At 34.7% G+C, this 9,289-nt stretch overlaps 1 non-coding gene across 1 annotated transcript; it reads left to right on the top strand.

The window, feature by feature from the left end:
* Positions 1-826: 826 nt before the first annotated feature.
* LOC117717446 (U6 spliceosomal RNA) lies at positions 827-933 on the top strand. The gene has a single exon (XR_004607927.1). It is a non-coding gene; the product is annotated as a U6 spliceosomal RNA (small nuclear RNA).
* Positions 934-9,289: the final 8,356 nt, after the last annotated feature.

The following is a 9,289-nucleotide window of genomic DNA, read 5'->3' on the forward strand; positions in this document are numbered from 1 at the left end:
CCCATGCTTAGTCCAACGGTTGCTGTCACATCTGCATCTGTATTTGTCATACTCTGGTAGAGCCTTTCCAGACACAGTTATATCAGGCTCCTGTCAGCAAGCATTTCTTGGCATCCCCAGTAGTGTCTGGGTTTGGTGTCTGCATAAGGGATGGATCCCCAGGTGAAGCTGTCTCTAGATATAATCTACTTCTTAATTTTAAAATGTCCTCTTATATTACAAAAATATATACAATAGGTCACATCTGACTATATATATATATATATATATATATATATATATATATATTATGAATTATACTGTAAAATTTGTAATATAATGTTATTATATGCTATAATTTGTCAAATATAGAGTATTACTGAATTTATCAGTATAAATATATTGTTATAGTAATATTTATTTGTCACAATTTAGAAACAGCACAAATACCGATTTGTAGAACACCAAATTTACTCTTTTCCACATTGTTTCAATATTGTTGTGAAACTAAGATGATAATGAAATCATCTAGTTCCTCATCTAGAACTTAGAACTGTGCAAGTGTGCAGGTGCTCTACTTCACACAGGGATCCTGCAGTCTGATTCTGTGCCACATTGAAGTAACGTTTCCTTCAGTAATGTAATAGACATATATTCAGCGCCTGTGTTTTCATCTTCTCCCATTTTGCCAAGTAGTTTTATACACAATTGCTCATTTATATTTACTTCTTTCACCTACATGTAGGGTTATTTGGACATTCATTCCTGCCGGACATCAAATTTTTTTCTTGTATTGGGCTAATAGAGACACAGCTTCTGTATACATTTGGATTAAAATTGAACAATTGTGCTCGCTTCGGCAGCACATATACTAAAATTGGAATGATAAAGAGAAGATTAGCATGGCCCCTGCGCAAGGATGACACGCAAATTCGTGAAGCGTTCCATATTTTTATGTAAACAGGACCCAACATTTTGCTGCATTCAGGAAACGCACCTCTGTGGAAAGGACAGACACTACCTCAGAGTAAAAGGTTGGAAAACAATCTTCCAAGCAAATGGTCCCAAAAAACAAGCTGGAGTAGCGATTCTAATATCAAATAAAATCAGTTTTCAACCAGAAGTAATCAAAAAAGATAAAGAAGGACACTTCATAGTCATCAAAGGAAAAATGTACCAAGAGGAACTCTCAATTCTCAACATCTATGCCCCAAATGTAAGGGCACCCACATACATAAAAGACACTTTACTAAAGCTTAAAGCATACATTGCATCCTACACAATAATAGTGGGAGATTTCAACACCCCACTCTCAGCTATGGACAGATCATGGAAACAGAAACTAAATCTAGACACAATGAAACTAACAGAAGTTATGAACCAATTGGACTTAACTGACATCTATAGAACATTTCATCCTAAAAAAAAAAAAAAAAAGAATATACCTTCTTCTCAGCACCTCATGGTACCTTCTCCAAAATAGACCATATAATTGGTCACAAAACAGGCCTCAACAGATACAAAAAGATTGAAATAATCCCTAGCACCTTATCAGACCACCATGGACTAAGACTTGTCTTTGACATGGACAAAAACAACAGAAAGCCCACATACACTTGGCAACTGAACAATGCTCTACTCAATGATAACTTGGTCGAGGAAGAAATTAAGAAAGAAATTAAAGACTTTTTAGATTTAAATGAAAATGAGGACACATCATATCAAAACATGTGGGACTCATTGAAAGCAGTACTAAGAGGAAAAATCATAACTCTAAGTGCTCACAAAAGGAAAGTGGAAAGAGCATACATTAACAACTTGACAGCAAACCTGAAAGCATTAGAACAAAAAGAAGCTAGTATACCCAAGAGGAGTAGACGGCAGGAAATAATCAAACTCAGGGCTGAAATTAACCAAGTCGAAACAAAAAGAACTATACAAAATATCAACAAAACCAGGAGCTGGTTCTTTGAGAAAATCAACAAGATAGACAAACCCTTAGCCAGACTAACCAAAGGCACAGAGACAGCATTCAAATTAATAAAATCAGAACTGAAAAGGGAGACATAACAACAGAAACAGAGGAAATTTAAAAAATTATCAGATCCTACTATAAAGGCCTATACTCAACAAAATTGGAAAATCTGGAGGAAATGGACAATTTTCTAGATAGATTCCAGGTACCAAAGTTAAATGAGGAGCAGATAAACCATCTAAACAGTCCCATAACGTCTAAAGAAATAGACACAGACATTAAAAGTCTTCCCACCAAAAAATGTCCGGGGCCAGATGGTTTCAGTGCAGAATTCTTTCAGACTTTCAAGGAAGACCTAATACTAATCCTCTTCAAGTTATTCCATCGAATAGAAACAGAAGGAACACTACCCAATTCATTCTATGAAGCTACGATTACACTCATACCTAAACCACAGAAAGACCCAACAAAGAAAGAGAACTACAGACCAATCTCTCTTATGAATATTGATGCAAAAATACTCAATAAAATTCTCGCAAACTGAATCCAACAACACATCAAAACAATTATCCATCAAGATCAAGTAGGCTTTATCCCAGGAATGCAGGGATGGTTCAATATTCGGGAATCCATCAATGTAATCCATTACATAAATAAACTCAAAGAGAAAAACTACATGCTCATCTCACTAGACGCTGAGAAAGCATTTGACAAAATTCAACATCCCTTCATGTTAAAAGTCTTGGAAAGTTCAGGAATTCAAGGCCCATATCTAAACATAGTAAAAGCAATATACAGCAAGCCAGTAGCCAACATCAAACTAAATGGAGAGAAACTTGAAGCAATCCCACTAAGATCAGGACTAGGCAAGGCTGCCCACTCTCACCTTACCTATTCAATATAGTACTGGAAGTCCTAGCTAGAGCAATTAGACAACAAAAGGAAGTCAAAGGGATACAGATAGGAAAGGAAGAAGTCAAAATTTCACTATTTGCAGATGATATGATAGTATACTTAAGTGAACCTAAAACTTCCACCAGAGAACTCCTAAACCTGATAAACAATTTTAGCAACGTGGCTGGATATAAAATCAAATCAAACAAATCAGTAGCCTTCCTCTATTCAAGGGATAAACAGGCAGAGAAAGAAATTAGGGAAATGACACCCTTCACAATAGCCACAAATAAAATAAATTATCTTGGAGTGAATCTAGCAAAGCAAGTGAAAGATCTGTATGACAAGAACTTTAAGTCTCTGAAGAAAGAAATTGAAGAAGATCTCAGAAGATGGAAAGATCTCCCATGCTCCTGGATTGGCAGGGTTAACTTAGTAAAAATGGCTATCCTGCCAAAAGCAATCTGCAGATTCAATGCAATACCCATCGAAATTCCAAATCAATTCTTTATAGAGATAGAAAGAGCAATTTACAAATTCATTTGGAATAACAAAAAACCTAGGATAGCGAGAAGTATTCTCAACAATAAAAGAACTTCTGGGGGAATCACCATCCTGGACCTCAAACTGTACTACAGAGCAGTAGTGATAAAAACTGCATGGTATTGGTACACAGACAGACAGGATGATCAATGGAATAGAATTGAAGACCCAGAAATGAACCCGCACACCTATGGTCACTTGATCTTTGACAAGGGAGCTAAAACCATCCAGTGGAAAAAGGACAGCATTTTCAACAAGTGGTGCTGGCTCAACTGGAGGTCAACATGTAGAAGAATGCAAATTAATCCATTCTTATCCCCTTGTACAAAGCTCAACTCCAAGTGGATAAAGGACCTTCACAAAAAGCCAGATACACTGAAACTAATAGAAGAGATGTTGGGGAAGACCCTCGAATACCTAGGCACAGGGGAAAAGTTCCTGAACAGAACACCAATGGCTTATGCTCTAAGATCAAGAATCGACAACTGGGACCTCATCAAATTGCAAAGCTTCTGTAAGGCAAAGGACACTGTCGACAAGACAAAACGGCAACCAACAGATTGTGAAAAGATCATTACAAATCTTACATCCAATGGGGAGGGGGACTGGGGATAGGGGATGCCATCTGAAGTGTAAATAAAATATCTAATAAAAAATAAATGTAGAAAATTTTAAAAAAAATAAAATAAAATTGAACAATTGCATCATCTGATTTAATGAAAGTAAGTAGAAGATAAGATAATGTACCAGCTTTTTTTTTTTTTTTTTTTTTTTTTTTTTTTTTTTTGGATAAGCATTACCTGTTTGAGCACTGCCTAATGATTCTGTTATAATTCCAATTACTCAAGCTTTCTACTGTCGGAGAAAGTAAATAGTCATCTCTATTAGCTTGGTTTTAGGATGTGTCGTAGTATCTCATGGTATTCATTTCCTTTGTTAGCCTATTAATGATCTTTATATTTTTTCATAAAATAACATTATATTCAAGCTTCTCTTTTTTACTTGGCTATCTCCTTATATCATAATCTTTCTTTGAAAAATACTGTTACATTTATTTTATTCAACTTTTTATTCATCTGTTTTCCATGCATAGGCTAGAGAGAGGAGAGAGAGAAAGAGAGAGAGAGAGAGAGAGGTTGTATAATGAAGATGTTTCATGCACTCACCTGTCTTCAGTTCCTAATTCCTACTGTTGTGCATGCACACTGCTGCACATAATGCAATAGAAAACATTCACTTCACTGTAAATAATAAATTTTCATCTTCTTCATGGTACAATAATACACTATTATTTAATGTATCTGCTGAAGGGCAAATATGTGATTGCATAATTTAGACATGTTAAATATTGTAAAAAAAAATGAACTTGTAGTTTCATAGGGTTGTGATATAATTTCCCTTGAATATATACTCAAGAATAGGACTTCCAGAACTTACAGGACAATGATTTTAGTTGTTTTGATGAAGCACCGTATCTTTTTATAAGGGATTCTCCTAACTTATACCCTTGCTTTCAGAGATACCATTTTGTTTGTTTGTGCTCTTTCTCTCTCTCTTTTTTTTTTTTTTTTTTTTTAGACAATATGACAAGTTCTGGCTATTTAATTGTTTTAAAGCCATTTACAACTGAGATTGTTTATAGCTGAAACATATGGGGTTGCAAACCCCTTCAGCTTTATCAGTCCTTCCCCTAACTCCTCCATTGGGGTCCACATGTTCAGTCCAATGGTTGACTGCTAGCATCCACATCTGTATTTGACCTACTCTGCAGAGCCTCTCAGGAGCCAACTATATCAGGCTCTTGTCAGCAACTTTGGTTTCTCTTCAGATCATATAATAATTACATTTTTAGTCCTATGTTTTATTCAACAGGTATTTGACTGGTCTTAAGATACATTCAAAGGAGCAGTTCAGGTATTATATTGTACATGTAGCCAACTCCCTGTGTCTAAAACAGGTATAGAATGAGAGTATAAACTACTACTACTAGATTCACAAACCAGTAAAATTTTTGATTTCTTAATACATTTCTCTATACCAACAAATAAGAATATCCCTCATCTATCATCAAAGATGCTATATTTCACAATAGTTGAAGACTGTTTCAATGATATAACTTGGGTCAAAATATAAAGAATAATTGATTATGTGTACCCAACCTAACTGATACAACTGCAACACAGTTTAGAAACATAAGGCTCAAGAAAAATCATAGAAGAATGGGCAGCATTATGTTAAAATTCAAGGGCAAAAGATGCCTGTTGACAGGGAATCTTAAACAAAACAGAAAATATATACCCATAAGATTTCAACAACATGGTTATCTGAAGACTAGCAAGATACACCAACACTTAGGATGCTAATATAGTCAGTGGAAAAACAAAATAGAATCACAAGCTATTATATGAAAATATGTATGTCCACAAATATATATATGTGTGTATATATATATATGTATGTATATATATACACACATATATATATATGTATATATACATATATATATATATATGTACATATGCAGCTGGAATCATCCATATATATATACACAAACATATATATAACATATATATTTGTGGACATATATATGAGTATACGTATATATGTTCATAGATGTATACATACATTGGTATGTGCATGTAAGAATAATTTTTAAAAAGAAATCATGAATTTGAGAGGGAGATAATGCAGGAATTTGAGGTAATCGATAAAGAGACAATGATGAAGTAGTTGTAGTGTTCATCTCTAATTTTCCTTCAATAATTTAAATATATCATGTAAAACATAGTCAAACAAATCCAAAACAATAGTACTCATAACCGATTCTACCAGGAGCATTAACTCTAAACCTAAATTAATACTAATTACAACCCTAACACTAACCCTAATATGTAAACGTCAATTACTCTACTGCCAATTATAATTCTGAACCTGAATTATAAACCTAAATCTAACTTTAAACTAAACTCCAAAGCTAAATATTGTACTAACACTAACCCTGACTCTAATGCTACTCCTATTCCTGACTTTCATACTTGAACTAACCATAAACTTAACTTTAATCTGTCCACTAAAACTAACAGACACTAGCACTAATACAACACCAATAATAACCCTAACTGTAAATCTAAAGGCAACTCTTAGTCCTAACCCAATAGAAATGCTCTATCCTTTAAGGCTCCTCCTAAACTTAAACTTAACTTTAACCTAAGACAATATTTATCAAATCATGCTCATATCCAAATATCACATATTGCTTTCAAAATAATAATAATTTCAAAGGTCTATCACATGACTGCAGATTAAACTATAATCATAGTACTTACGTAAAACAATAGTTTATTTTCATTAGTTTGATCATATTACTATATATGTTATATTGCATGTATAGATTCGGTCGGTTTCATTTTATCCTGTATTTTCTTAACCTGCAATAAGAGAGTATACTGATAAATTCAATGCTTGTATTTAATCCTAAAGAATGATTTTGATGCTGTAGTTTCTTTAGTTGGCTTATTATGCTCTCATATTAAGTTTTACTGCCTTTGGCCAGGGAGTCTTTTAAACTAAATTTATTAAATTATATCAGTCAACCATGCAAATAGATTAAAAATATTTACCAGCCCACAAAATGTTTTACCCGCCCTTCTGCTTTTGTGACATTCCCAATTGTAATAAAGCTAATGTAATTAGCATTTTATGACTCGATCACAAGCCCTGATCCCTGACTCCATAACAAATAACTAATATTCAATTGTTAGTTATTACTTGTCATTGTTTTTGAGTTACTTTAAATACGTCATGTTCTCCAGTGAGTGAAGTATCATTAAATACAAGCTATTCTGCAAATATCACTGAAGGAAGTTAATACGTGTTTTCTGCATAGGCATTTAGCAGAAAGAAAAACTGATCATATACTCTAGAAAGTATTAGTTAGTCTGAAGTCTGAATGTAGCTTTTATATATCTAACTTCATTTGTTTTCTATCAGTGCTCTGGCTCCTGCAGTGACCTTTCCCTCATTGGAAAGCAGTTGCTACCATGTAGAGAGTGGTTGTTTGAATATTCTTGACCCAGAGTGTAGTGCTATTAGGATGGGTGGCCTTGTTTGTTACTTTGGAGGTGGTCCTTGAAACCCTTATCCGAGCTTCCTGGAAGACAGTCTTCTGTTTGCCTTTAGAACAAAATGTAGAACTCTCAGCTCAGCTCTTCTAGTGCAATGCCTGCCAGGTGCTGACATGCTTCCCACCATTATGATAATGGACTGGAGCTAAGAACCTGTAAGCTAGACCCAACTAAAGGTTGGCCTTATAAGAGTTGCCTTGGAAATGGTTGTTCATCATAGTGTAAAACCAAAACAAGAACAGAAGTTTGTACCAGGAGTAGGGTATTGTTGTGATAGGTCTGGCCATGCTTTTGCTTGGAGGAATGCAGACTTTGGGACTTTAGATTTTCAAAGAAGTAGAATGCTTTAAGTGATATTAAATGGGTGATCCTATGGGAATACAGAAGACATTGATAATTTGAACTGTGTGTGGGGGGTCTAGCTCAACCAGTTTCAGAATGTTAAAATGTAGCCTAGAGACTTTTTGTTTTTGTTTTTTGTGTGTGAATATTTTGGCTGCTTTTTGTGCTTTTCTGAAGAGTCTGCCTGAGGATAAGGCTAACATGAGAAGATTCAGATTAATTGCATTGACAATGGAAGCCTCAGAAAAGCCCAGCATAGAGTTTGTCCCCTAGTTTACGCTCATGAAGAATATTTTCATGAAGCATAGAAAACCGAGAAAGGAAAAATAAAAAAGGTATGTATGGTATAAATAATAAAGAGGACCCAGGAAATGACACGAAGCTGAATACTGTGCTCAAAGAGATAAGCAAAGTAAGGGAGTGGGCGATGTTAGGACAAGCTTATTGTTCATACTTTTGCAGTCGAACAAGTGATAGTTTTATCTAGGTATTACTATTTCATGGTTTTGTTTTCATTTTTAATATGAAATGAAATACAATTCAGAAATGAAGGACACATCCGTGGTCCTTGATCTTGGGTCATAGTGGTCATGGAAAGCTTAGTGGCATGGTGGTACACACATTTAACCCCAGAAGACAGATACAAGCACATTTCAAAGTAAGTTCTGAGCAAGTTCTAAAAAGAGAAAATATGGAGTCTAGACTTGCTGGTACATGCCTTTAATTTCAGCATTCAGGAGACAGAGCCATACAGTTCTCTATTCATACGCAATCTACAGAACAAGTTTCAGAACTTCCAAGCTTAGGTAGTGAAGTAGAAGGAAAACAGAAAGCTGCTGATGTAACAGAACAATGGGTCCATGTTCCAGTTCCAGCAAGCAGCAGAACTTGGTAGCCTTGGCCAACTGGCTCTGGCTTAACAGTAAAGAATAGAAGGTAGTATTGTGATAATTGATGCTGGTTAGCTGGAGCTTGGAAATTAGTAGTCATTAAGAAGAGACTAAAATCACTGAGGTGAAATCTTGTAGGAATTGTTTTCTGAGAGTACAAAGGACCTGTGTTCCAGAGGTAACCAAGGTTGTATCTCATGCTGCAACTGGATTTGTATAATGTATAAGAATCACCCAGATAGTTAAGTTTGACATAAATTAGAAAGGTTCAAAAGTTACAAAGACTGCAAATTTTGCAATTTAAAGAAAATGAATATGTAATTAATATTGATTAGTATTTAACTACTCCAGCCAGTGGAAACAGTAGTAAGATGACAACAAGCAATAAAAGCAGTGAATTTCTGCCATAGATCAAGTGTTCCTTAGAGTACATTTTTACCAATAAGTTTTCCTTAAAATTTCACTTTCCCAACTGTGTCTAAATGTCCCCTTGGTAATTGAGAAACATGATACTCAGAAGAATGAAATTGGACATGAAGTCA

The sequence above is a fragment of the Arvicanthis niloticus genome, chromosome 11 (assembly GCF_011762505.2).
Source record: "Arvicanthis niloticus isolate mArvNil1 chromosome 11, mArvNil1.pat.X, whole genome shotgun sequence".
Taxonomy (NCBI): domain Eukaryota; kingdom Metazoa; phylum Chordata; class Mammalia; order Rodentia; family Muridae; genus Arvicanthis; species Arvicanthis niloticus.